The sequence below is a fragment of the Myotis davidii genome, unplaced genomic scaffold, assembly GCF_000327345.1.
Source record: "Myotis davidii unplaced genomic scaffold, ASM32734v1 scaffold685, whole genome shotgun sequence".
In the NCBI taxonomy this organism is placed as follows: domain Eukaryota; kingdom Metazoa; phylum Chordata; class Mammalia; order Chiroptera; family Vespertilionidae; genus Myotis; species Myotis davidii.
In genome coordinates this window covers 946,093-946,649 of record NW_006295823.1, presented here as the reverse complement: position 1 = coordinate 946,649, position 557 = coordinate 946,093, and positions in this window count along the sequence as shown.

Below are 557 nucleotides of genomic sequence, written 5' to 3'. Positions count from 1 at the left end.
CCCGACCGTTGCCGAGGCCGCGGCGCAGCACCAGTAGCCGCCACGGGGTCCAGGCGGCCTCGGCCTCGACAGTTCGTAGCCACTTCCCTTCCTGGCCATTCGGGCGCCGATCGGTGCGGGGCAGAGAGAGAGCGGATACTGCCCGCTCCTTCTTTCTTTTCTCCTTTTTTGTAACATTGTGAACGCAAGACCAGACAAGCCAGAAGGCGCGGGGCATGGCCGGCCGACCTGTTCACGGACGGTCCTCACGCGCTGTGGGCAGATCTCAGACACGGACGTCTGAGCGTTGTCAGGGTTCGGCGAGCGGCCAGTGGGCGTGGCTGGGTCCTTAGCATAGATTCCTTGATGGATGGATGGATGGATGGATGGACAGATGGATCGCAGGACAGAAGGTGCTGGGTTCTTGCCGGGGAGGGGAGGGACCGTCCCAGGTGCAGCCGATGGGCTTTGGGGGGCTGTCTCAGGTGGGCGGGGCCGGCCGGGATGCTGTAGCCTCCGACCCCCGCCCAGTGCGCCCAGTGCCCGACGCCGGACAGTCCCTCCACCGTGGAGATCAG